This window comes from Hypanus sabinus, chromosome 9 (assembly GCF_030144855.1).
Source record: "Hypanus sabinus isolate sHypSab1 chromosome 9, sHypSab1.hap1, whole genome shotgun sequence".
Classification (NCBI taxonomy): Eukaryota; Metazoa; Chordata; class Chondrichthyes; order Myliobatiformes; family Dasyatidae; genus Hypanus; species Hypanus sabinus.
Genome location: NC_082714.1, coordinates 1,343,406 through 1,370,600, shown reverse-complemented (window position 1 = coordinate 1,370,600; position 27,195 = coordinate 1,343,406). Strand labels below are relative to the sequence as shown.

The following is a 27,195-nucleotide window of genomic DNA, read 5'->3' as shown; positions in this document are numbered from 1 at the left end:
CGAACATCTCCATTAAGTCCAATCAACATCCCGAATATCTCCGTCAGGTCCCGTCAGCATCCAGAACGTCTCCGTCACGTCCAATCAACATCCCGAAAGTCTCCATCAGGTCCCGTCAACATCCCAAACGTCTCCGTCAGGTCCAATCAACATCACGAACGTCTCCGTCAGGACCCATCAGCATCCCAAACATCTCCGTCAGGTCCTGTCAACATCCCGAACATCACCATCAGGTCCTGTCAGCATCCCGAACGTCTCCGTCAGCATCCCGAACGTGTCCGTCAGGTCCAATCAGCATCCCAAACATCTCCGTCAGGTCCAATCAAAATCCAATGAACATCCCGAATGTCTCCGCCATGTCCCGTCAACATCCCGAACGTCTCCGTCAGGTTCCGTCAGCATCCCGAATGACTCCGTCAGGTCCCGTCAGCATCCCGAACATCTCCGTCAGGTCCCGACAGCATCCCGAACGTCTCAGTCAGTTCCAATCAACATCCCGAACATCTCCGTCAGGTCCCGTCAGCAACCCACATGTCTCCATCAGGTCCAATCAACATCCCGAACGTCTCCGGGAGGTCCAATTAGAATCCCGAACGTCTCTGTCAGGTCCAATGTACATCCCGAACATCTCCGTCAGGTCCAATCAAAATCCCGAACGTCTCCATCAGGTCGAATCGACATCCCAAACGTCTCCGTCAGGTCCAATCAAAATCCCGAACGTCTCCGTCAGGTCCCGACAGCATCCCGAACGTCTCTGTCAGGTCCAATCATCATCCCGAACGTCTACGTCAGGTCCAATCAACATCGCGAACGTCTCCGTCAGGTCCCGGCAGAATCACGAAAGTCTCCGTCAGGTCCAATCAACATCCCGAATATCTCCGTCAGGTCCCGTCAGCATCCCGAACGTCTCCGTCAGGTCCAATCATCATCCCGAACGTCTACGTCAGGTCCAATCGACATCGCGAACGTCTCCGTCAGGTCCCGCCAGCACCGTGAACATCTCCATCAGGTCCAATGAACATCCCGAATGTCTCCGCCATGTCCTGTCAACATCCCGAACGTCTCCGTCAGGTTCCGTCAGCATCCCGAATGACTCCGTCTGGGCACGTCAGCGTCCCGAACGTCTCCGTGAGGTCCCAACAGCATCCCGAACGTCTCAGTCAGTTCCAATCAACATCCCGAACATCTCCGTCAGGTCCCGTCAGCAACCCACACGTCTCCATCAGGTCCAATCAACATTCCGAACGTCTCCGGGAGGTCCAATCAGAATCCCGAACGTCTCCGTCAGGTCCCGTGAGCAGCTCAAACGTCTCCGTCAGGTCCCGTGAGCACCTCAAACGTCTCCATCAGGTCGAATCGACATCCCAAACGTCTCCGTCAGGTCCAATCAAAATCCCGAACGTCTCCGTCAGGTCCAATCAACATCCCGAAAGTCTCCATCAGGTCCCGTCAACATCCCAAACGTCTCCGTCAGGTCCAATCAACATCCCGAACGTCTCCGTCAGGACCCATCAGCATCCCAAACATCTCCGTCAGGTCCTGTCAACATCCCGAACATCACCATCAGGTCCTGTCAGCATCCCGAACGTCTCCGTCAGCATCCCGAACGTGTCCGTCAGGTCCAATCAGCATCCCAAACATCTCCGTCAGGTCCAATCAAAATCCAATGAACATCCCGAATGTCTCCGCCATGTCCCGTCAACATCCCGAACGTCTCCGTCAGGTTCCGTCAGCATCCCGAATGACTCCGTCAGGTCCCGTCAGCATCCCGAACATCTCCGTCAGGTCCCGACAGCATCCCGAACGTCTCAGTCAGTTCCAATCAACATCCCGAACATCTCCGTCAGGTCCCGTCAGCAACCCACATGTCTCCATCAGGTCCAATCAACATCCCGAACGTCTCCGGGAGGTCCAATCAGAATCCCGAACGTCTCTGTCAGGTCCAATGTACATCCCGAACATCTCCGTCAGGTCCAATCAAAATCCCGAACGTCTCCATCAGGTCGAATCGACATCCCAAACGTCTCCGTCAGGTCCAATCAAAATCCCGAACGTCTCCGTCAGGTCCCGACAGCATCCCGAACGTCTCTGTCAGGTCCAATCATCATCCCGAACGTCTACGTCAGGTCCAATCAACATCGCGAACGTCTCCGTCAGGTCCCGGCAGAATCACGAAAGTCTCCGTCAGGTCCAATCAACATCCCGAACATCTCCGTCAGGTCCCGTCAGCATCCCGAACGTCTCCGTCAGGTCCAATCATCATCCCGAACGTCTACATCAGGTCCAATCGATATCGCGAACGTCTCCGTCAGGTCCCGCCAGCACCGTGAACATCTCCATCAGGTCCAATGAACATCCCGAATGTCTCCGCCATGTCCTGTCAACATCCCGAACGTCTCCGTCAGGTTCCGTCAGCATCCCGAATGACTCCGTCTGGGCACGTCAGCGTCCCGAACGTCTCCGTGAGGTCCCAACAGCATCCCGAACGTCTCAGTCAGTTCCAATCAACATCCCGAACATCTCCGTCAGGTCCCGTCAGCAACCCACACGTCTCCATCAGGTCCAATCAACATTCCGAACGTCTCCGGGAGGTCCAATCAGAATCCCGAACGTCTCCGTCAGGTCCCGTGAGCAGCTCAAACGTCTCCGTCAGGTCCCGTGAGCACCTCAAACGTCTCCATCAGGTCGAATCGACATCCCAAACGTCTCCGTCAGGTCCAATCAAAATCCCGAACGTCTCCGTCAGGTCCAATGTACATCCCGAACGTCTCCGACAGGTCCCGTCAACATCCAGAACGTCTCCATCAGGTCCAATAAACATCCCGAACGTCTCCGTCAGGTCCAATCAAAATCCTGAATGTCTCCGACAGGTCCCGTCAGCATCCCGAATGTCTCTGTCAGGTCCCGTCAACATCCCGAACGTCTCCGTCAGGTCCAAACAACATCCCGAACATCTCCATAAGGTCCAATCAACATCCCGAACGTCACCGTCAGGTCCAATCAACATCCCGAACGTCTCCGTCAGGTCCCGACAGCAATCGAACATCTCCATTAAGTCCAATCAACATCCCGAACATCACCATCAGGTCCTGTCAGCATCCAGAACGTCTCCGTCACGTCCAATCAACATCCCGAACGTCTCCGTCAGAACCCATCAGCATCCCGAACGTCTCCGTCAGGTCCCGACAGCATCCCGACCGTCTCCGTCAGGTCCCGTCAGCATCCCGAACGTCTCCATAAGGTCCAATCAACATCCCGAACGTCTCCGTCAGGTCCCGACAGCAATCGAACATCTCCATTAAGTCCAATCAACATCCCGAATATCTCCGTCAGGTCCCGTCAGCATCCAGAACGTCTCCGTCACGTCCAATCAACATCCCGAAAGTCTCCATCAGGTCCCGTCAACATCCCAAACGTCTCCGTCAGGTCCAATCAACATCCCGAACGTCTCCGTCAGGACCCATCAGCATCCCAAACATCTCCGTCAGGTCCTGTCAACATCCCGAACATCACCATCAGGTCCTGTCAGCATCCCGAACGTCTCCGTCAGCATCCCGAACGTGTCCGTCAGGTCCAATCAAAATCCCGAACGTCTCCATCAGGTCGAATCGACATCCCAAACGTCTCCGTCAGGTCCAATCAAAATCCCGAACGTCTCCGTCAGGTCCAATGTACATCCCGAACATCTCCGTCAGGTCCAATCAAAATCCCGAACGTCTCCGTCAGGTCCAATGTACATCCCGAACATCTCCGTCAGGTCCAATCAAAATCCCGAACGTCTCCATCAGGTCGAATCGACATCCCAAATGTCTCCGTCAGGTCCAATCAGAATCCCGAACGTCTCTGTCAGGTCCAATGTACATCCCGAACATCTCCGTCAGGTCCAATCAAAATCCCGAACGTCTCCATCAGGTCGAATCGACATCCCAAACGTCTCCGTCAGGTCCAATCAAAATCCCGAACATCTCCGTCAGGTCCAATGTACATCCCGAACATCTCCGTCAGGTCTAATCAAAATCCCGAACGTCTCCGTCAGGTCCAATGTACATCCCGAACATCTCCGTCAGGTCCAATCAAAATCCCGAACGTCTCCATCAGGTCGAATCGACATCCCAAATGTCTCCGTCAGGTCCAATCAAAATCCCGAACGTCTCCGTCAGGTCCAATGTACATCCCGAACGTCTCCGACAGGTCCCTTCAACATCCGGAACGTCTCCATCAGGTCCAATAAACATCCCAAACGTCTCCGTCAGGTCCAATCAAAATCCTGAATGTCTCCGACAGGTCCCGTCAGCATCCCGAATGTCTCTGTCAGGTCCCGTCAACATCCCGAACGTCTCCATCAGGTCCAAACAACATCCCAAACATCTCCATAAGGTCCAATCAACATCCCGAACGTCTCCGTCAGGTCCCGACAGCAATCGAACATCTCCATCAAGTCCAATCAACATCCCGAATATCTCCGTCAGGTCCCGTCAGCATCCAGAACGTCTCCGTCACGTCCAATCAACATCCCGAACGTCTCCATCAGGTCCCATCAGCATCCCGAATGTCTCCGTAAGGTCCAATCAACATCCCGAACGTCTCCGTCAGGACCCATCAGCATCCCAAACGTCTCCGTCAGGTCCTGACAGCATCCCGAACGTCTCCGTCAGCATCCCGAACATATCCGTCAGGACCAATCAGCATCCCGAACATCTCCGTCAGGTCCCGACAGCATCCCGAACGTCTCAGTCAGTTCCAATCAACATCCCGAACATCTCCGTCAGGTCCCGTCAGCAACCCACATGTCTCCATCAGGTCCAATCAACATCCCGAACGTCTCCGGGAGGTCCAATCAGAATCCCGAACGTCTCTGTCAGGTCCAATGTACATCCCGAACATCTCCGTCAGGTCCAATCAAAATCCCGAACGTCTCCATCAGGTCGAATCGACATCCCAAACGTCTCCGTCAGGTCCAATCAAAATCCCGAACGTCTCCGTCAGGTCCCGACAGCATCCCGAACGTCTCTGTCAGGTCCAATCATCATCCCGAACGTCTACGTCAGGTCCAATCAACATCGCGAACGTCTCCGTCAGGTCCCGGCAGAATCACGAAAGTCTCCGTCAGGTCCAATCAACATCCCGAATATCTCCGTCAGGTCCCGTCAGCATCCCGAACGTCTCCGTCAGGTCCAATCATCATCCCGAACGTCTACGTCAGGTCCAATCGACATCGCGAACGTCTCCGTCAGGTCCCGCCAGCACCGTGAACATCTCCATCAGGTCCAATGAACATCCCGAATGTCTCCGCCATGTCCTGTCAACATCCCGAACGTCTCCGTCAGGTTCCGTCAGCATCCCGAATGACTCCGTCTGGGCACGTCAGCGTCCCGAACGTCTCCGTGAGGTCCCAACAGCATCCCGAACGTCTCAGTCAGTTCCAATCAACATCCCGAACATCTCCGTCAGGTCCCGTCAGCAACCCACACGTCTCCATCAGGTCCAATCAACATTCCGAACGTCTCCGGGAGGTCCAATCAGAATCCCGAACGTCTCCGTCAGGTCCCGTGAGCAGCTCAAACGTCTCCGTCAGGTCCCGTGAGCACCTCAAACGTCTCCATCAGGTCGAATCGACATCCCAAACGTCTCCGTCAGGTCCAATCAAAATCCCGAACGTCTCCGTCAGGTCCAATCAACATCCCGAAAGTCTCCATCAGGTCCCGTCAACATCCCAAACGTCTCCGTCAGGTCCAATCAACATCCCGAACGTCTCCGTCAGGACCCATCAGCATCCCAAACATCTCCGTCAGGTCCTGTCAACATCCCGAACATCACCATCAGGTCCTGTCAGCATCCCGAACGTCTCCGTCAGCATCCCGAACGTGTCCGTCAGGTCCAATCAGCATCCCAAACATCTCCGTCAGGTCCAATCAAAATCCAATGAACATCCCGAATGTCTCCGTCAGGTCCCGTCAGCATCCCGAACATCTCCGTCAGGTCCCGACAGCATCCCGAACGTCTCAGTCAGTTCCAATCAACATCCCGAACATCTCCGTCAGGTCCCGTCAGCAACCCACATGTCTCCATCAGGTCCAATCAACATCCCGAACGTCTCCGGGAGGTCCAATCAGAATCCCGAACGTCTCTGTCAGGTCCAATGTACATCCCGAACATCTCCGTCAGGTCCAATCAAAATCCCGAACGTCTCCATCAGGTCGAATCGACATCCCAAACGTCTCCGTCAGGTCCAATCAAAATCCCGAACGTCTCCGTCAGGTCCCGACAGCATCCCGAACGTCTCTGTCAGGTCCAATCATCATCCCGAACGTCTACGTCAGGTCCAATCAACATCGCGAACGTCTCCGTCAGGTCCCGGCAGAATCACGAAAGTCTCCGTCAGGTCCAATCAACATCCCGAACATCTCCGTCAGGTCCCGTCAGCATCCCGAACGTCTCCGTCAGGTCCAATCATCATCCCGAACGTCTACGTCAGGTCCAATCGACATCGCGAACGTCTCCGTCAGGTCCCGCCAGCACCGTGAACATCTCCATCAGGTCCAATGAACATCCCGAATGTCTCCGCCATGTCCTGTCAACATCCCGAACGTCTCCGTCAGGTTCCGTCAGCATCCCGAATGACTCCGTCTGGGCACGTCAGCGTCCCGAACGTCTCCGTGAGGTCCCAACAGCATCCCGAATGTCTCAGTCAGTTCCAATCAACATCCCGAACATCTCCGTCAGGTCCCGTCAGCAACCCACACGTCTCCATCAGGTCCAATCAACATTCCGAACGTCTCCGGGAGGTCCAATCAGAATCCCGAACGTCTCCGTCAGGTCCCGTGAGCAGCTCAAACGTCTCCGTCAGGTCCCGTGAGCACCTCAAACGTCTCCATCAGGTCGAATCGACATCCCAAACGTCTCCGTCAGGTCCAATCAAAATCCCGAACGTCTCCGTCAGGTCCAATCAACATCCCGAAAGTCTCCATCAGGTCCCGTCAACATCCCAAACGTCTCCGTCAGGTCCAATCAACATCCCGAACGTCTCCGTCAGGACCCATCAGCATCCCAAACATCTCCGTCAGGTCCTGTCAACATCCCGAACATCACCATCAGGTCCTGTCAGCATCCCGAACGTCTCCGTCAGCATCCCGAACGTGTCCGTCAGGTCCAATCAGCATCCCAAACATCTCCGTCAGGTCCAATCAAAATCCAATGAACATCCCGAATGTCTCCGCCATGTCCCGTCAACATCCCGAACGTCTCCGTCAGGTTCCGTCAGCATCCCGAATGACTCCGTCAGGTCCCGTCAGCATCCCGAACATCTCCGTCAGGTCCCGACAGCATCCCGAACGTCTCAGTCAGTTCCAATCAACATCCCGAACATCTCCGTCAGGTCCCGTCAGCAACCCACATGTCTCCATCAGGTCCAATCAACATCCCGAACGTCTCCGGGAGGTCCAATCAGAATCCCGAACGTCTCTGTCAGGTCCAATGTACATCCCGAACATCTCCGTCAGGTCCAATCAAAATCCCGAACGTCTCCATCAGGTCGAATCGACATCCCAAACGTCTCCGTCAGGTCCAATCAAAATCCCGAACGTCTCCGTCAGGTCCCGACAGCATCCCGAACGTCTCTGTCAGGTCCAATCATCATCCCGAACGTCTACGTCAGGTCCAATCAACATCGCGAACGTCTCCGTCAGGTCCCGGCAGAATCACGAAAGTCTCCGTCAGGTCCAATCAACATCCCGAACATCTCCGTCAGGTCCCGTCAGCATCCCGAACGTCTCCGTCAGGTCCAATCATCATCCCGAACGTCTACGTCAGGTCCAATCGACATCGCGAACGTCTCCGTCAGGTCCCGCCAGCACCGTGAACATCTCCATCAGGTCCAATGAACATCCCGAATGTCTCCGCCATGTCCTGTCAACATCCCGAACGTCTCCGTCAGGTTCCGTCAGCATCCCGAATGACTCCGTCTGGGCACGTCAGCGTCCCGAACGTCTCCGTGAGGTCCCAACAGCATCCCGAACGTCTCAGTCAGTTCCAATCAACATCCCGAACATCTCCGTCAGGTCCCGTCAGCAACCCACACGTCTCCATCAGGTCCAATCAACATTCCGAACGTCTCCGGGAGGTCCAATCAGAATCCCGAACGTCTCCGTCAGGTCCCGTGAGCAGCTCAAACGTCTCCGTCAGGTCCCGTGAGCACCTCAAACGTCTCCATCAGGTCGAATCGACATCCCAAACGTCTCCGTCAGGTCCAATCAAAATCCCGAACGTCTCCGTCAGGTCCAATGTACATCCCGAACGTCTCCGACAGGTCCCGTCAACATCCAGAACGTCTCCATCAGGTCCAATAAACATCCCGAACGTCTCCGTCAGGTCCAATCAAAATCCTGAATGTCTCCGACAGGTCCCGTCAGCATCCCGAATGTCTCTGTCAGGTCCCGTCAACATCCCGAACGTCTCCGTCAGGTCCAAACAACATCCCGAACATCTCCATAAGGTCCAATCAACATCCCGAACGTCACCGTCAGGTCCAATCAACATCCCGAACGTCTCCGTCAGGTCCCGACAGCAATCGAACATCTCCATTAAGTCCAATCAACATCCCGAACATCACCATCAGGTCCTGTCAGCATCCAGAACGTCTCCGTCACGTCCAATCAACATCCCGAACGTCTCCGTCAGAACCCATCAGCATCCCGAACGTCTCCGTCAGGTCCCGACAGCATCCCGACCGTCTCCGTCAGGTCCCGTCAGCATCCCGAACGTCTCCATAAGGTCCAATCAACATCCCGAACGTCTCCGTCAGGTCCCGACAGCAATCGAACATCTCCATTAAGTCCAATCAACATCCCGAATATCTCCGTCAGGTCCCGTCAGCATCCAGAACGTCTCCGTCACGTCCAATCAACATCCCGAAAGTCTCCATCAGGTCCCGTCAACATCCCAAACGTCTCCGTCAGGTCCAATCAACATCCCGAACGTCTCCGTCAGGACCCATCAGCATCCCAAACATCTCCGTCAGGTCCTGTCAACATCCCGAACATCACCATCAGGTCCTGTCAGCATCCCGAACGTCTCCGTCAGCATCCCGAACGTGTCCGTCAGGTCCAATCAGCATCCCAAATATCTCCGTCATGTCCAATCAAAATCCAATGAACATCCCGAATGTCTCCGCCATGTCCCGTCAACATCCCGAACGTCTCCGTCAGGTTCCGTCAGCATCCCGAATGACTCCGTCAGGTCCCGTCAGCATCCCGAACATCTCCGTCAGGTCCCGACAGCATCCCGAACGTCTCAGTCAGTTCCAATCAACATCCCGAACATCTCCGTCAGGTCCCGTCAGCAACCCACATGTCTCCATCAGGTCCAATCAACATCCCGAACGTCTCCGGGAGGTCCAATGTACATCCCTAACATCTCCGTCAGGTCCAATCAAAATCCCGAACATCTCCATCAGGTCGAATCGACATCCCAAACGTCTCCGTCAGGTCCAATCAAAATCCCGAACGTCTCCGTCAGGTCCAATGTACATCCCGAACATCTCCATCAGGTCCAATCAAAATCCCGAACGTCTCCGTCAGGTCCAATGTACATCCCGAACATCTCCGTCAGGTCCAATCAAAATCCCGAACGTCTCCATCAGGTCGAATCGACATCCCAAATGTCTCCGTCAGGTCCAATCAGAATCCCGAACGTCTCTGTCAGGTCCAATGTACATCCCGAACATCTCCGTCAGGTCCAATCAAAATCCCGAACGTCTCCATCAGGTCGAATCGACATCCCAAACGTCTCCGTCAGGTCCAATCAAAATCCCGAACATCTCCGTCAGGTCCAATGTACATCCCGAACATCTCCGTCAGGTCTAATCAAAATCCCGAACGTCTCCGTCAGGTCCAATGTACATCCCGAACATCTCCGTCAGGTCCAATCAAAATCCCGAACGTCTCCATCAGGTCGAATCGACATCCCAAATGTCTCCGTCAGGTCCAATCAAAATCCCGAACGTCTCCGTCAGGTCCAATGTACATCCCGAACGTCTCCGACAGGTCCCTTCAACATCCGGAACGTCTCCATCAGGTCCAATAAACATCCCAAACGTCTCCGTCAGGTCCAATCAAAATCCTGAATGTCTCCGACAGGTCCCGTCAGCATCCCGAATGTCTCTGTCAGGTCCCGTCAACATCCCGAACGTCTCCATCAGGTCCAAACAACATCCCAAACATCTCCATAAGGTCCAATCAACATCCCGAACGTCTCCGTCAGGTCCCGACAGCAATCGAACATCTCCATCAAGTCCAATCAACATCCCGAATATCTCCGTCAGGTCCCGTCAGCATCCAGAACGTCTCCGTCACGTCCAATCAACATCCCGAACGTCTCCATCAGGTCCCATCAGCATCCCGAATGTCTCCGTAAGGTCCAATCAACATCCCGAACGTCTCCGTCAGGACCCATCAGCATCCCAAACGTCTCCGTCAGGTCCTGACAGCATCCCGAACGTCTCCGTCAGCATCCCGAACATATCCGTCAGGACCAATCAGCATCCCAAACATCTCCGTCAGGTCCCATCAGCATCCCGAACGTCTCCGTCAGGTCCCGACAGCATCCCGAACGTCTCCGTCAGGTCCCGTCAGCATCCCGAACGTCTCCATCAGGTCCCGTCAACATCCCGAATGTCTCTGTCAGATCCAGTCAGCATCCCGAACATCTCCGTCAAGTCCCGACAGCATCCCGAACGTCTCCGACAGGTCCAATGAAAATCCCCAACATCTCCGTCAGGTCCCGTCAGCATCCCGAACGTCTCCGTCAGGTCCAACGAACATCCCGAACGTCTCCGTCAGAACCCATCAGCATCCCGAACGTCTCCGTCAGGTCCCGACAGCATCCCGACCGTCTCCGTCAGGTCCCGTCAGCATCCCGAACGTCTCCATAAGGTCCAATCAACATCCCGAACGTCTCCGTCAGGTCCCGACAGCAATCGAACATCTCCATTAAGTCCAATCAACATCCCGAATATCTCCGTCAGGTCCCGTCAGCATCCAGAACGTCTCCGTCACGTCCAATCAACATCCCGAAAGTCTCCATCAGGTCCCGTCAACATCCCAAACGTCTCCGTCAGGTCCAATCAACATCCCGAACGTCTCCGTCAGGACCCATCAGCATCCCAAACATCTCCGTCAGGTCCTGTCAACATCCCGAACATCACCATCAGGTCCTGTCAGCATCCCGAACGTCTCCGTCAGCATCCCGAACGTGTCCGTCAGGTCCAATCAGCATCCCAAACATCTCCGTCAGGTCCAATCAAAATCCAATGAACATCCCGAATGTCTCCGCCATGTCCCGTCAACATCCCGAACGTCTCCGTCAGGTTCCGTCAGCATCCCGAATGACTCCGTCAGGTCCCGTCAGCATCCCGAACATCTCCGTCAGGTCCCGACAGCATCCCGAACGTCTCAGTCAGTTCCAATCAACATCCCGAACATCTCCGTCAGGTCCCGTCAGCAACCCACATGTCTCCATCAGGTCCAATCAACATCCCGAACGTCTCCGGGAGGTCCAATCAGAATCCCGAACGTCTCTGTCAGGTCCAATGTACATCCCGAACATCTCCGTCAGGTCCAATCAAAATCCCGAACGTCTCCATCAGGTCGAATCGACATCCCAAACGTCTCCGTCAGGTCCAATCAAAATCCCGAACGTCTCCATCAGGTCGAATCGACATCCCAAATGTCTCCGTCAGGTCCAATCAAAATCCCGAACGTCTCCGTCAGGTCCAATGTACATCCCGAACGTCTCCGACAGGTCCCGTCAACATCCGGAACGTCTCCATCAGGTCCAATAAACATCCCAAACGTCTCCGTCAGGTCCAATCAAAATCCTGAATGTCTCCGACAGGTCCCGTCAGCATCCCGAATGTCTCTGTCAGGTCCCGTCAACATCCCGAACGTCTCCATCAGGTCCAAACAACATCCCAAACATCTCCATAAGGTCCAATCAACATCCCGAACGTCTCCGTCAGGTCCCGACAGCAATCGAACATCTCCATCAAGTCCAATCAACATCCCGAATATCTCCGTCAGGTCCCGTCAGCATCCAGAACGTCTCCGTCATGTCCAATCAACATCCCGAACGTCTCCATCAGGTCCCATCAGCATCCCGAATGTCTCCGTAAGGTCCAATCAACATCCCGAACGTCTCCGTCAGGACCCATCAGCATCCCAAACGTCTCCGTCAGGTCCTGACAGCATCCCGAACGTCTCCGTCAGCATCCCGAACATATCCGTCAGGACCAATCAGCATCCCAAACATCTCCGTCAGGTCCCATCAGCATCCCGAACGTCTCCGTCAGGTCCCGACAGCATCCCGAACGTCTCCATCAGGTCCCGTCAACATCCCGAATGTCTCTGTCAGATCCAGTCAGCATCCCGAACATCTCCGTCAAGTCCCGACAGCATCCCGAACGTCTCCGACAGGTCCAATGAAAATCCCCAACATCTCCGTCAGGTCCCGTCAGCATCCCGAACGTCTCCGTCAGGTCCAACGAACATCCCGAACGTCTCCGACAGGTCCCGTCAGCATCCCGAACGTCTCTGTCAGGTCCCGTCAGCATCCCGAACGTCTCAGTCAGGTCCAAACAACATCCCAAACATCTCCGTCAGTTCAAATCAACATCCCGAACATCTCCATCAAGTCCAATCAACATCCCGAATATCTCCGTCAGGTCCCGTCAGCATCCCGAACGTCTCCGTCACGTCCAATCAACATCCCGAACGTCTCCATCAGGTCCCGTCAGCATCCCGAATGTCTCCGTAAGGTCCAATCAACATCCCGAACGTCTCCGTCAGGTTCAATCATCATCCCGAACGTCTACGTCAGGTCCAATCGACATCGCGAACGTCTCCGTCAGGTCCCGCCAGCACCGTGAACATCTCCATCAGGTCCAATGAACATCCCGAATGTCTCCGCCAGGTCCCGTCAACATCCCGAACGTCTCCGTCAGGTTCCGTCAGCATCCCGAATGACTCCGTCAGGTCCCGTCAGCGTCCCGAACGTCTCCGTGAGGTCCCAACAGCATCCCGAACGTCTCAGTCAGTTCCAATCAACATCCCGAACATCTCCGTCAGGTCCCGTCAGCAACCTGCACGTCTCCATCAGGTCCAATCAACATCCCGAACGTCTCCGGGAGGTCCAATCAGAATCCCGAACGTCTCCGACAGGTCCCGTCAGCATCCCGAAAGTCTCCGTCAGGTCACGTCAGCATCCCGAACGGCTCCGTCAGGTCCCGTCAGCATCCCAAGCGTCTCCGTCAGGTCCCAACAGCATTCCGAACGTCTCCTTCAGGTCCAATCAACATCCCAAACGTCTCCGTCAGGTCCAATCAACATCCCAAACGTCTCCGTCAGGTCCCGTCAGCATCCCAAACGTCTCCGTCAGGTCCTGCCAACATCCCGAACATCACCATCAGGTCCTGTCAGCATCCCGAACGTCTCCGTCAGGTCCCATCAGCATCCCGAACGTCTCTGTCAGGTCCCATCAGCATCCCGAACGTCTCTGTCAGGTCCCGACAGCATCCCGAACGTCTCCGTCAAGTCCCGTCAACATCCCGAACGTCTCCGTCAGGTCTTGTCAGCATCCCGAATGTCTCCGTCAGGTCCAGCTAACGTCCAGAATGTCTCCGTCAGGTCCAATCAACATCCCGAACGTCTCCGTCACGTCCCGTAAACATTCCGAACGTCTCATTCTTTTCCCGTCAGCATCCAGAACATCTCCGTCAGGTCCCATGAGCACCTCGAACGTCTCCGACAGGTCCAGTCAACATCCCGAAAGTATCCGTCAGGTCCAATCAACAACCCGAACGTCTCCGTCTGGTCCCGTCAACATCCCGAACGTCTTCGTCAGGTCCCAACAGCATCCCAAGCGTCTCCAACAGGTCCCGTCAGCATCCCGAACGTCTCCGACAGGTCCCGTCAGCATCCTGAACGTCTCCATCAGGTCCCATCAGCAATACTTCATAAGAGTCCCTTCTTGTTTTGATATGTCCGTCCCTTTCCAGTCCTGAGCAAGGGTCTGAAATTTTGACTGTTTATTCTTTCCAATCTCTGCCTGAACTGCAGAGTACCTCCTGCATTTTGTCTGGGTCAGCCTATTTCCACGGTAGTCGAACTTGTGTCTGTGTTGTCAGTCTGATTCAGTGTGAGGGTGGGTCCCGGTCAGTGTGTGTCAGTCTCGGTCAGAGTCAGCGTGGGTCTCGGTCAGTGTGAGTGACAGTCTCGGTCAGTGTGAGTGTGGGTCCCGGTAAGTGTGAGATGGTCAGTGTGAGTGTGGGTCTCGGTCAGTATGAGTGATGGTCTCGGTCAGTGTGAGTGTGGATCTCGGTCAGTGTGAGATGGGTCTCGGTCAGTGTGAGTGACGGTCTCGGTCAGTGTGAGTGTGGGTCTCGGTCAGTGTGAGTGTGTGTCTCGGTCAGTGTGAGTGACGGGCTCGGTCAGTGTGAGTGTGGGTCTCGGTCAGTGTGAGTGTGGGTCTCGGTCAGTGTGAGTGTGGGTCTCGGTCAGTGTGAGTGACGGGCTCGGTCAGTGTGAAATGGGTCTCGGTCAGTGTCAGTGTGGGTCTCGTTCATGTGAGTGTGGGTCCCAGTCAGTGTGAGATGGGTCTCGGTCAGTGTGAGTGTGGGTCTCGGTCAGTGTGACTGTGGGTCTCGGTCAGTGTGAGTGTGGGTCTCGGTCAGTGTGAGATGGGTCTCGGTCAGTATGAGTGTGTGTCTCGGTCAGTGTGAGATGGGTCTCGGTCAGTGTGAGTGTGTGTCTCGGTCAGTGTGAGATGGGTCTCGGTCAGTGTGAGATGGGTCCCGGTCAGTGTGAGTGTGGGTCTCGGTCAGTGTGAGTGTGGGTCTCGGTCAGTGTGAGATGGGTCTCGGTCAGTGTGAGATGGGTCTCGGTCAGTGTGAGTGTGTGTCTCGGTCAGTGTGAGTGTGGGTCCCGGTCAGTGTGAATGTGGGTCCCGGTCAGTGTGAGGTGGGTCCCGGTCAGTGTGAATGTGGGTCCCGGTCAGTGTGAGGTGGGTCCCGGTCAGTGTGAGTGTGTGTCTCGGTCAGTGTGAGTGTGTGTCCCGGTCAGTGTGTGTGTGGGTCCCGGTCAGTGTGAGATGGGTCCCGGTCAGTGTGAGATGGGTCTCGGTCAGTGTGAGATGGGTCTCGGTCAGTGTGAGTGTGGATCCCGGTCAGTGTGAGTGTGGGTCTCGGTCAGTGTGAGATGGGTCTCAGTCAGTGTGAGTGATGGTCTCGGACAGTGTGAGATGGGTCTCAGTCAGTGTGAGTGACGGTCTCGGTCAGTGTGAGATGGGTCTCGGTCAGTGTGAGATGGGTCTCGGTCAGTATGAGTGTGGGTCTCGGTCAGTGTGAGTGTGGGTCCCGGTCAGTGTGAGATGGGTCTCAGTCAGTGTGAGATGGGTCTCGGTCAGTGTGAGATGGGTCTCGGTCAGTATGAGTGTGGGTCTCGGTCAGTATGAGTGTGGGTCTCGGTCAGTGTGAGATGGGTCTCGGTCAGTGTGAGTGATGGTCTTGGTCAGTGTGAGATGGGTCTCGGTCAGTGTGAGTGTGGGTCTCGGTCAGTGTGAGTGTGGGTCTCGGTCAGTGTGAGGTGGATCCCGGTCAGTGTGAGTGACGGTCTCGGTCAGTGTGAGTGTGGGTCCCGGTCAGTGTGAGATGGGTCTCGGTCAGTGTGAGTGTGGGTCTCGGTCAGTGTGAGTGACGGGCTCGGTCACTGTGAGTGTGGGTCTCGGTCAGTGTGAGTGTGGGTCCCGGTCAGTGTGAGATGGGTCTCGGTCAGTGTGAGTGACGGGCTCGGTCACTGTGAGTGTGTGTCTCGGTCAGTGTGAGTGTGGGTCTCGGTCAGTGTGAGTGACGGGCTCGGTCAGTGTGAGGTGGGTCTCGGTCAGTGTGAGTGACGGTCTCGGTCAGTGTGAGTGTGGGTCTCGGTCTGTGTGAGATGGGTCTCGGTCAGTGTGAGTGTGGGTCCCGGTCAGTGTGAGGTGGGTCTCGGTCAGTGTGAGTGTGGGTCTCGGTCAGTGTGAGATGGGTCTCGGTCAGTGTGAATGTGGGTCTTGGTCTGTGTGAGATGGGTCTCGGTCAGTGTGAGTGTGGGTCTCGGTCAGTGTGAGATGGGTCTCGGTCAGTGTGAATGTGGGTCTCGGTCAGTGTGAGATGGGTCTCGGTCAGTGTGAGATGGGTCTCGGTCAGTGTGAGTGTGGGTCTCGGTCAGTGTGAGTGTGTGTCCCGGTCAGTGTGAGGTGGGTCTCGGTCAGTGTGAGTGACGGTCTCGGTCAGTGTGAGTGACGGTCTCGGTCAGTGTGAATGTGGGTCTCGGTCAGTGTGAGTGTGGATCCCGGTCACTGTGAGTGTGGGTCTCGGTCAGTGTGAGTGTGGGTCTCGGTCAGTGTGAGTGTGGGTCTCGGTCAGTGTGAGGTGGGTCTCGGTCAGTGTGAGTGTGGGTCTCGGTCAGTGTGAGTGACGGTCTCGGTCAGTGTGAGTGACGGTCTCGGTCAGTGTGAGTGTGTGTCTCGGTCAGTGTGAGATGGGTCTCGGTCAGTGTGAGTGACGGGCTCGGTCACTGTGAGTGTGGATCCCGGTCACTGTGAGTGTGGGTCTCGGTCAGTGTGAGTGTGGGTCTCGGTCAGTGTGAGTGTGGGTCTCGGTCAGTGTGAGTGTGGGTCTCGGTCAGTGTGAGGTGGGTCTCGGTCAGTGTGAGTGTGGGTCTCGGTCAGTGTGAGTGACGGTCTCGGTCAGTGTGAATGTGGGTCTCGGTCAGTGTGAGTGTGGGTCTCGGTCAGTGTGAGTGTGGGTCTCGGTCAGTGTGAGTGTGTGTCTCGGTCAGTGTGAGATGGGTCTCGGTCAGTGTGAGATGGGTCTCGGTCAGTGTGAGATTGGTCTCGGTCAGTGTGAGTGTGTGTCTCGGTCAGTGTGAGTGTGGGTCTCGGTCAGTGTGAGGTGGGTCTCGGTCAGTGTGAGTGTGGGTCTCGGTCAGTGTGAGATGGGTCTCGGTCAGTGTGAGATGGGTCTCGGTCAGTGTGAGATGGGTCTCGGTCAGTGTGAGTGTGGGTCTCGGTCAGTGTGAGGTGGATCCCGGTCAGTGTGAGTGACGGTCTCGGTCAGTGTGAGTGTGGGTCCCGGTCAGTGTGAGATGGGTCTCGGTCAGTGTGAGTGTGGGTCTCGGTCAGTGTGAGTGACGGGCTCGGTCACTGTGAGTGTGGGTCTCGGTCAGTGTGAGTGTGGGTCCCGGTCAGTGTGAGATGGGTCTCGGTCAGTGTGAGTGACGGGCTCGGTCACTGTGAGTGTGTGTCTCGGTCAGTGTGAGTGTGGGTCTCGGTCAGTGTGAGTGACGGGCTCGGTCAGTGTGAGGTGGGTCTCGGTCTGTGTGAGATGGGTCTCGGTCAGTGTGAGATGGGTCTCGGTCAGTGTGAGTGTGGGTCTCGGTCAGTGTGAGATGGGTCTCGGTCAGTGTGAATGTGGGTCTCGGTCAGTGTGAGATGGGTCTCGGTCAGTGTGAGATGGGTCTCGGTCAGTGTGAGTGTGTGTCCCGGTCAGTGTGAGGTGGGTCTCGGTCAGTGTGAGTGACGGGCTCGGTCACTGTGAGTGTGGGTCTCGGTCAGTGTGAGTGTGGGTCTCGGTCAGTGTGAGATGGGTCTCGGTCAGTGTGAGTGACGGGCTCGGTCACTGTGAGTGTGGATCCCGGTCACTGTGAGTGTGGGTCTCGGTCAGTGTGAGTGACGGGCTCGGTCAGTGTGAGTGTGGGTCTCGGTCAGTGTGAGTGTGGATCCCGGTCACTGTGAGTGTGGGTCTCGGTCAGTGTGAGTGTGGGTCTCGGTCAGTGTGAGGTGGGTCTCGGTCAGTGTGAGTGACGGGCTCGGTCACTGTGAGTGTGGATCCCGGTCACTGTGAGTGTGGGTCTCGGTCAGTGTGAGTGTGGGTCTCGGTCAGTGTGAGTGTGGGTCTCGGTCAGTGTGAGGTGGGTCTCGGTCAGTGTGAGTGTGGGTCTCGGTCAGTGTGAGTGACGGTCTCGGTCAGTGTGAATGTGGGTCTCGGTCAGTGTGAGTGTGGGTCTCGGTCAGTGTGAGTGTGGGTCTCGGTCAGTGTGAGATGGGTCTCGGTCAGTGTGAGTGTGTGTCTCGGTCAGTGTGAGTGTGGGTCTCGGTCAGTGTGAGGTGGGTCTCGGTCAGTGTGAGTGTGGGTCTCGGTCAGTGTGAGATGGGTCTCGGTCAGTGTGAGATGGGTCTCGGTCAGTGTGAGATGGGTCTCGGTCAGTGTGAGTGTGTGTCTCGGTCAGTGTGAGGTGGGTCTCGGTCTGTGTGAGATGGGTCTCGGTCTGTGTGAGTGTGGGTCTCGGTCAGTGTGAGTGTGGGTCTCGGTCAGTGTGAGTGTGGGTCTCGGTCAGTGTGAGTGTGGGTCCCGGTCAGTGTGAGTGTGGGTCTCGGTCAGTGTGAGTGTGGGTCTCGGTCAGTGTGAGTGTGTGTCTCGGTCAGTGTGAGATGGGTCTCGGTCTGTGTGAGATGGGTCTCGGTCAGTGTGAGATGGGTCTCGGTCAGTGTGAGTGTGGGTCTCGGTCAGTGTGAGATGGGTCTCGGTCAGTGTGAGTGTGGGTCTCGGTCAGTGTGAGTGTGGGTCTCGGTCAGTGTGAGATGGGTCTCGGTCAGTGTGAGTGTGTGTCTCGGTCAGTGTGAGTGACGGTCTCGGTCAGTGTGAGATGGGTCTCGGTCAGTGTGAGTGTGGGTCTCGGTCAGTGTGAGATGGGTCTCGGTCAGTGTGAGATGGGTCTCGGTCAGTGTGAGTGTGGGTCCCGGTCAGTGTGAGTGTGGGTCTCGGTCAGTATGATTGTGGGTCTCGGTCAGTGTGAGTGTGGGTCTCGGTCAGTGTGAGTGTGGGTCTCGGTCAGTGTGAGATGGGTCTCGGTCAGTGTGAGTGTGGGTCTCGGTCAGTGTGAGTGTGGGTCTCGGTCAGTGTGAGTGTGGGTCTCGGTCAGTGTGAGTGTGTGTCTCGGTCAGTGTGAGATGGGTCTCGGTCAGTGTGAGATGGGTCTCGGTCAGTGTGAGTGTGGGTCTCGGTCAGTGTGAGTGACGGTCTCGGTCAGTGTGAGTGTGTGTCTCGGTCAGTGTGAGTGTGGGTCTCGGTCAGTGTGAGTGACGGTCTCGGTCAGTGTGAGTGTGGGTCTCGCTCAGTGTGAGTGTGTGTCTCGGTCAGTGTGAGATGGGTCTCGGTCAGTGTGAGATGGGTCTCGGTCAGTGTGAGTGTGGGTCTCGGTCAGTGTGAGTGTGGGTCTCGGTCAGTGTGAGTGTGGGTCTCGGTCAGTGTGAGTGACGGTCTCGGTCAGTGTGAGTGACGGTCTCGGTCAGTGTGAGGTGGGTCTCGGTCAGTGTGAGTGACGGTCTCGGTCAGTGTGAGTGTGTGTCTCGGTCAGTGTGAGTGTGGGTCTCGGTCAGTGTGAGATGGGTCTCGGTCAGTGTGAGTGTGGGTCTCGGTCAGTGTGTGTGTGGGTCCCGGTCAGTGTGAGTGTGTGTCTCGGTCAGTGTGAGGTGGGTCTCGGTCAGTGTGAGTGTGGGTCCCGGTCAGTGTGAGGTGGGTCTCGGTCAGTGTGAGGTGGGTCTCGGTCAGTGTGAGTGTGGGTCCCGGTCAGTGTGAGGTGGGTCTCGGTCAGTATGAGTGTGGGTCTCGCTCAGTGTGAGATGGGTCTCGGTCAGTGTGAGATGGGTCTCGGTCAGTGTGAGTGTGGGTCTCGGTCAGTGTGAGTGTGGGTCTCGGTCAGTGTGAGTGTGTGTCTCGGTCAGTGTGAGATGGGTCTCGGTCAGTGTGAGATGGGTCTCGGTCAGTGTGAGGTGGGTCTCGGTCAGTGTGAGTGACGGTCTCGGTCAGTGTGAGATGGGTCTCGGTCAGTGTGAGTGACGGTCTCGGTCAGTGTGAGATGGGTCTCGGTCAGTGTGAGATGGGTCTCGGTCAGTGTGAGGTGGGTCTCGGTCAGTGTGAGTGACGGACCCGGTCACTGTGATTGTGGGTCCCGGTCAGTGTGAGTTTGTGTCTCGGTCAGTGTGAGTGTGGGTCCCGGTCAGGGTGAGTGTGGGTCTCGGTCAGTGTGAGTGTGGGTCTCGGTCAGTGTGAGTGACGGGCTCGGTCAGTGTGAGTGTGGGTCTCGGTCAGTGTGAGTGACGGGCTCGGTCAATGTGAGTGTGGGTCTCGGTCAGTGTGAGATGGGTCTCGGTCAGTGTGAGTATGGGTCCCGGTCAGTGTGAGTGTGGGTCTCAGTCAGTGTGAGTGTGGGTCTCGGTCAGTGTGAGTGTGGGTCTCGGTCACTGTGAGTGTGGGTCTCGGTCAGTGTGAGTGTGGGTCTCGGTCAGTGTGAGTGACGGGCTCGGTCAATGTGAGTGTGGGTCTCGGTCAGTGTGAGTGTGGGTCTCGGTCACTGTGAGTGTGGGTCTCGGTCAGTGTGAGTGTGGGTCTCGGTCAGTGTGAGTGACGGGCTCGGTCAATGTGAGTGTGGGTCTCGGTCAGTGTGAGTGTGGGTCTCGGTCAGTGTGAGTATGGGTCCCGGTCAGTGTGAGTGTGGGTCTCAGTCAGTGTGAGTGTGGGTCCCGGTCAGTGTGAGTGTGGGTCCCGGTCACTGTGAGTGATGGTCTCAGTCAGTGTGAGGTGGGTCTCAGTCAGTGTGAGTGACGGTCTCGGTCAGTGTGAGTGACGGTCTCGGTCAGTGTGAGTGACGGACCCGGTCAGTGTGAGTGTGTGTCTCGGTCAGTGTGAGTGACGGTCTCGGTCAGTGTGAGTGACAGACCCGGTCACTGTGAGTGTGGGTCTCGGTCAGTGTGAGTGTGGGTCTCGGTCAGTGTGAGTGTGGGTCTCGTTCATGTGAGTGTGGGTCCCGGTCAGTGTGAGTTTGTGTCTCGGTCAGTGTGATGTGGGTCCCGGTCAGTGTGAGCAGAGTGTTTGGTCAGTGATATTCTGGGAACTTTTGGTGGGTGTTGTGTCTGTGATGATGTTTCTTTCAAAGCCCCTGCAACACCAGTGTTGAAAAGTCAACCCTGTGGTTTCTTTCCTTTATCTGAAAAGTCAGATTGATAGAAATGTCTGATGTGGAGGGTGATGCTACAACGAAAGGGCTGTTTATATATAGAATGCTTCCAAAGTGTCTGGGAACGGACCATAAACTGGTTAACAGCAGGCTTAGTCAAGTTTATTGAGGGAGCTTTAAATTCCTGAGCAGTGTAGCTGATCTGAATGGCTACCTGTTGTGAATATTCTCTCTCAGAGTTATTGGCCCATTGTCCTCTGCTTACACCACGTGCGGCATTACTGAATGTCCACTGGAAAGTGGTGGGTTCTGGCTTTTGGTTGTATTGAGATTGTGATGGTAACTGTATTTCTGGGTCCCTGGGGTGTGCAGCTCCCCACTTTCCCCTCTGTCACTGTGCAGTGTTTACTGGTGTGTGCACCCAACTGTCGTCCAATGGGACTGCACCTCCAACAACGAGAGGCTGCAGAGGAGACCGAATTCTGTACCCCACAGAAGCACCAACTGCTTTACCACCTGTGTCTTCAGTGCCAGCGGGTTGTCAGTGCAAGCAGACGTTTCACAAGCTTTGTTGATGCTATTTATGCAGCTAATTATCTGATGGACGTACCAGAGTTGCTATAGCAACTTCCTCAAATACTTCCTCCCTCCAGCCTGTCACACTGAGATGTGACTTCCCTCCCACACTGACATCACTGTTGTGCATTTGTCTCTGTCTGTAAAACAAAGCATTTTTTGTGAGGCTTATGTTGGTGTGGACTATGTCAAAGTGTGAGGGATTGAAACTCAGTCCAGTGGAGGGCTGTTTGTAGGGGACATTCAGCATGGTGCTGCTGTGTGACTGCTAACTGCTTGAATAAAGGCCTGCCACAAACATGAGAAAATTTGTAGGTGCTGGAAGCCCAAAGCAACACACAAAATACTGGAGGAACTCAGCAGGCCAGGCAGCATCTATGGAAAGGGTTAAACAGTTGACATTTTGGGCCGAGACCCTCTTCAGTACAGCTGACTCATGCTTGTTGCTGTTTGCCATTTGATTCCACTTTGTTTCAGATTTCCAGCTTCTGCAGCTTTTTTGGTAAATGCCCCACTTATTGTCTGTTGCTGTCTGATCCTTTGTGTCTCCAGTTGTCCAAAGTTCTCGGTCCACCTTGAATATGCTTCCATAGGCAGATGTGGAGGCCAAGTCATACTGGGACATTCAGACTAGAGGCTGATAGGTTCTTGATTGGTCATGGCATCAAAGTTTACAGGGAGAAGGCAGGAGAATGGGGTTGAGAGGAACAATAAATCAACCATCATGGAATGGTGGAGCAGACTTGATGGGCTGAATGGCCTAATTCTGCTCCTCATGTCTTATGGTATTATGGTCTCCATAGCTCTCTGAGAATTCCTGAGATTCACCACTGGAAGAAGAAATTGCTCCTGACGAAGCAATTGAGTTGAATCCTGACGAAGGGTCTTGGCCCGAAATGTCGACAGTGCTTCTCCCTATAGATGCTGCCTGGCCTGCTGCATTCCACCAGCATTTTGTGTGTGTTGTTTGAATTTCCAGCATCTGCAGACTTCCTCGTGATTGCTCCTGATCTCAGTTTTCACTCTAAGCTGTAGAATCCTCCAACAGGCGAAGAATCCTGTGTGTGTGTGCCCTAATGAGTTTACTCAGAATCTGAAACATCTCAGAGCCATACAGCAATATAGCACATAAACAGACCCTTCAGACCAACTCTTCCATTTGCCTGTGTTTGTCCTGGATCCCACTCAACCTTTCCTTTCCATGTTCTTGTCCAAGTGTCTTTTAAATATTATTAATATTAATATACCTACCTGAACCACTTCACTGGCAGCTTGTTCCATACATCAAACACCCTTTGGTTGAAGAAGTTACTCCTTAGGTTCCCATCAGAATCCCTTACTCCCACCCTGTCCACACCCTCCTGATGGGATGTCCTGGGGCTGGGAAAAGAGATCCCCAACATCCAAACAAGAGAAAATCTGCAGATGCTGGAAATCCGAGCAACATACACAAAGTGCTGGTGGAACTCAGCAGGCCAGGCAGCATCTGGAAAAAAGTACAGTCGACGTTTCAGGCTGAGACCCTTCGGCAGGACAATGTCAACTGTACTTTTTACCATAGATGCTACCTGGCCTGGTGAGCTCCCCCAGCATTTTGTGTGTGTTCCCCCAAAAGCTACTGTGTGAGATCTGTCTAAGTCTACATCTTCCTGCTGGGGTGTCTTGGGGCTGGGAAGAGAGAGCCCTCCCCAACCCTCTCACTGTGTGAGATCTGACTCTCGCCAAAGTGTAAGCATCATGAACCCACGCTTGAACAAAGCCTGCTGTGACAACAAGGAAAGCCATAAGCCATCAAGTCTGGAGCAGGAAGCTGGGGTAGAGGGAAGGGATTTACACTGGAATATGTTTGTTGTGCAGAGTCTGTGTAGTCGTGAGCTCACACGGGGGATATATTCTGTAGGGGTGGTGTTGGTGATTGGGATGGGGTAGAGTGGAGGGGTTCACACTGGGGATATGTTCTGTAGAGGTGGTGTTGGTGATTGGGATGGGGTAGAGTGGAGGGGTTCACACTGGGGATATGTTCTGTAGGGGTGGTGTTGGTGATTGGGATGGGGTAGAGTGGTGGGGTTCACACTGGGGATATGTTCTGTAGGGGTGGTGTTGGTGATTGGGATGGGGTAGAGTGGAGGGGTTCAAACTGGGGATATGTTCTGTAGAGGTGGTGTTGGTGATTGGGATGGGGTAGAGTGGAGGGGTTCACACTGGGGATATGTTCTGTAGGGGTGGTGTTGGTGATTGGGATGGGGTAGAGTGGAGGGGTTCAAACTGGGGATATGTTCTGTAGAGGTGGTGTTGGTGATTGGGATGGGGTAGAGTGGTGGGGTTCACACTGGGGATATGTTCTGTAGGGGTGGTGTTGGTGATTGGGATGGGGTAGAGTGGTGGGGTTCACACTGGGGATATGTTCTGTAGGGGTGGTGTTGGTGATTGGAACAGGGTAGAGTGGAAGGGTTCACACTGGGGATATGTTATGTAGAGGTGGTGTTGGTGGTTGGGTTTGGTGACTGGGACAGGGTAGAGCGGAGGGGTTCACACTGGGCAGATGTTTGTTTTGTATGGAACATGTCGTTTGAAGGCGCTGGCCATGGCTCAGGGTCTCCAGCTGCTGTTCGTGACTCAGGGATGAGTAACAGTCTCAATGAACAGTGTCATTAAAGTGCAGAGAAATTGCAGGCCAGCTGTTGGACGTGCAGGCACACTCAGGGAACGGTGCAGGCTGGGGTGCTGCTGTCAGTGGATGCTACAGGACCAGAGAGTCTGAATGTTACCCAAGGAAAGGTTTATACTGCCCCTGTTTGTCATACACCCTCAGATCTACACATTGTACTGAGGTGATGCGGTGCAAGTGTGGGGTGGAGTGAATGTCTGACTGTGTACAGAGGGTGACAACGTACATACCGGATGGTGTACATGAGGTGACAGTATACGTCTCTGACTGGGTACAGAATGTGGGGAGTTCAGAGGGGTGACAGTGTACGGGGTTGAGGGTGTTCTGAGGGGTGACAGTGTTCAGGGGTTGAGGGTGTTCAGAGGGGTGACAGTGTACGGGGTTGAGGGTGTTCTGAGGGGTGACAGTGTTCAGGGGTTGAGGGTGTTCAGAGGGGTAACAGTGTACGGGGTTGAGGGTGTTCAGAGGGGTGACAGTGTACGGGGTTGAGGGTGTTCTGAGGGGTGACAGTGTTCAGGGGTTGAGGGTGTTCAGAGGGGTGACAGTGTACGGGGTTGAGGGTGTTCAGAGGGGTGACAGTGTTCAGGGGTTGAGGGTGTTCTGAGGGGTGACAGTGTACGGGGTTGAGTGTGTTCAGAGGGGTGACAGTGTACGGGGTTGAGGGTGTTCAGAGGGGTGACTGTGTTCAGGGGATGAGGGTGTTCAGAGGGGTGACAGTGTACGGAGTTGAGTGTGTTCAGAGGGGTGACAGTGTACGGGGTTGAGTGTGTTCAGAGGGGTGACAGTGTTCAGGGGTTGAGTGTGTTCAGAGGGGTAACAGTGTACGGGGTTGAGGGTGTTCAGAGGGGTGACATTGTACGGGGATGAGGGTGTTCAGAGGGGTGACAATGTTCAGGGGTTGAGGGTGTTCAGAGGGGTGACTGTGTTCAGGGTTGAGTGTGTTCAGAGGGGTGACAGTGTTCAGTGTTGAGTTTGTTCAGAGGGGTGACAGTGTACGGTGTTGAGGGTGTTCAGAGGGGTGACTGTGTACTGGGTTGAATGCGTTCAGAGGGGTGACAGTGTACAGGGTTGAGGGTGTTCAGAGGGGTAACAGTGTACGGTGTTGAGGGTGTTCAGAGGGGTGACAGTGTACGGGGTTGAGGGTGTTCAGAGGGGTGACAGTGTACGGGGTTGAGGGTGTTCAGAGGGGTAACAGTGTACGGTGTTGAGGGTGTTCAGAGGGGTGACAGTGTACTGGGTTGAATGCGTTCAGAGGGGTGACAGTGTACAGGGTTGAGGGTGTTCAGAGGGGTGACAGTGTACGGTGTTGAATGCGTTCAGAGGGGTGACAGTGTACGGTGTTGAATGCGTTCAGAGGGGTAACAGTGTACGGGGTTGAGGGTGTTCAGAGGGGTGACAGTGTACGGGATTGAGGGTGTTCAGAGGGGTGACACTGTTCGGGGTTGAATGCGTTCAGAGGGGTGACAGTGTACGGGGTTGAGTGTGTTCAGAGGGGTGACAGTGTACGGGATTGAGGGCGTTCAGAGGGGTAACAGTGTACGGGGTTGAATGCGTTCAGAGGGGTGACAGTGTACGGGATTGTGTTGAGGGTGTTCAGAGGGGTAACAGTGTACGGGGTTGAATGCGTTCAGAGGGGTGACAGTGTACGGGGATGAGGGTGTTCAGAGGGGTGACAGTGTACGGGGATGAGGGTGTTCAGAGGGGTGACAGTGTACGGGGATGAGGGTGTTCAGAGGGGTGACAGTGTACGGGGTTGAGGGTGTTCAGAGGGGTGACAGTGTACGGGGTTGAGGGTGTTCAGAGGGGTGACAGTGTACGGGGTTGAGTGCGTTCAGAGGGGTGACAGTGTACGGGGTTGAGGATGTTCAGAGGGGTGACAGTGTACGGTGTTGAGTGTGTTCAGAGGGGTGACAGTGTTCAGGGGTTGTGTGTGTTCAGAGGGGTGACACTGTTCGGGGTTGAATGCGTTCAGAGGGGTGACAGTGTACGGGGTTGAGGGTGTTCAGAGGGGTGACAGTGTACGGTGCTGAGTGTGTTCAGAGGGGTGACTGTGTACGGGGTTGAGTGTGTTCAGAGGGGTGACAGTGTACGGGGTTGAGGGTGTTCAGAGGGGTGACAGTGTACGGGGTTGAGTGCGTTCAGAGGGGTGACAGTGTACGGGATTGAGGGTGTTCAGAGGGGTGACAGTGTACGGGGTTGAGTGCGTTCAGAGGGGGGACAGTGTTCAGGGGTTGAGGGTGTTCAGAGGGGTGACAGTGTACGGGGTTGAGTGCGTTCAGAGGGGGGACAGTGTTCAGGGGTTGAGGGTGTTCAGAGGGGTGACAGTGTACGGGATTGTGTTGAGTGTGTTCAGAGGGGTGACTGTGTACGGGGTTGAGTGTGTTCAGAGGAGTAACAGTGTACGGGGTTGTGTTGAGGGTGTTCAGAGGGGTGACAGTGTACGGGATTGAGGGTGTTCAGAGGGGTGACAGTGTACGGGGTTGAGTGCGTTCAGAGGGGGGACAGTGTTCAGGGGTTGAGGGTGTTCAGAGGGGTGACAGTGTACGGGGTTGAGTGCGTTCAGAGGGGGGACAGTGTTCAGGGGTTGAGGGTGTTCAGAGGGGTGACAGTGTACGGGGTTGAGTGCGTTCAGAGGGGTGACAGTGTACGGGGTTGAGGGTGTTCAGAGGGGTGACAGTGTACGGGGTTGAGTGTGTTCAGAGGGGTGACACTGTTCGGGGTTGAATGTGTTCAGAGGGGTGACAGTGTACGGGGTTGAGTGTGTTCAGAGGGGTGACAGTGTACGGGGTTGAGTGTGTTCAGAGGGGTGACAGTGTACGGGGTTGTGTGTGTTCAGAGGGGTGACACTGTTCGGGGTTGAATGTGTTCAGAGGGGTGACAGTGTACGAGGTTGAGTGTGTTCAGAGGGGT

General features: G+C 55.0%; 1 protein-coding gene across 2 annotated transcripts in view; it reads left to right on the top strand.

Moving 5' to 3' along the window:
* LOC132398992 (ankyrin-repeat and fibronectin type III domain-containing 1-like) overlaps positions 1 to 27,195 on the top strand; it is a 755,630-nt gene that overhangs the window by 527,004 nt on the left and 201,431 nt on the right. The gene's annotated exons all lie outside the window — the stretch shown is intronic.